Raw genomic sequence first — 1164 nt, 5'->3', positions numbered from 1 at the left:
AGTGCGGGCCATTTAAGAGGACATCTGGGTTTCCCGAAGGCTTCCATGCCACCCAAACAAGTAGGAATCCCCACTGTTTTTCACAGCCAGATGTGGGGGCTCCTCTTCCAGGCACTAGTACTCAGAGCTTGGGATCCTGATGTGCGGGGCTGGGGTCCCTCGCTCCTCCCTGGGAACCTCCATGGCCAAGATCTCCCTCCTGATTCTCAAATGCCACAGGGAAGTNTTATTAAGCTGCAGCTCCCACAGAGGCAAGTGGAATAGCCAGCAGTAGATGGACCTTGCATAGTGCATTATCTCCAGGGGACTTGGTTGGTTATTGTGATACCATCGTACTTAACTGGATAGGGTTTTGATACCAAAAAGCTAAGGCACCAGTCTCCAGAGCCATTCTACTAGTCTCAGGGATCATTCTTGTTGATGAATGAACATCCAAACCTATAGAAAATTTTTATAAGCAGTTATTTGAGCCAAGTTTTTGAGGCCATGCCCTGAAGCAAGATCTTAAGGATTGAGAAAATGCCCCAATGAATGGCAGTTTTGCAGTTCCTTTTATGTATTTAGAATCAAAGGAGAAAACATAAGGAAGGTACATGAAATCCGTCGGTGGTAGGTTAAAGAGGCAGGAGTAGGCAAAGCTGGAAAACCTCTAGGACTGGATAAAAAGCAAAATGGAGAAACACATTTTTCTTTTACATTGGTGGGTATAGGATTGTTAATAATTAACATTTACAGTACATAGAGATGCTATTTTGGGAACAGGATAGCAATGAAGGGTCCTGTGGTCTCATGCTCTGGTCCCTGCGGTTGTGCCTTCAAGGGGGTCTAGAAAAGAAAATGACGCTGACATTTCAAAGGTATGTTATTCTAGAAGCATAAGAACAATGGACAGAGCTCACTTAAGGTAAAGATTGACCTTTGCTAAGGAAGTGGGATGTGACTACCCACCATGACCTGCCCAGTTAGGAATTTGTGATCACACAGGATGCTGTGTGGTTACTTTGGGTCACTAGCTTGTCAGTTTACTACATAGCCCTTTTTTCATTCACATTCTCACCGTTGGGTTAGATGGGTAAGCTTGCAGACTTATTAAAATATTTTCCCCTTTTTCAAAGCCTCTCAACTGCCAGACTTGGCCAGCTTAGTGAATGGATTATTATACAT

Source organism: Hipposideros armiger, unplaced genomic scaffold (genome assembly GCF_001890085.2).
Source record: "Hipposideros armiger isolate ML-2016 unplaced genomic scaffold, ASM189008v1 scaffold_3793, whole genome shotgun sequence".
Lineage (NCBI taxonomy): Eukaryota > Metazoa > Chordata > Mammalia > Chiroptera > Hipposideridae > Hipposideros > Hipposideros armiger.
Note: the sequence above shows the minus strand (reverse complement) of the source record.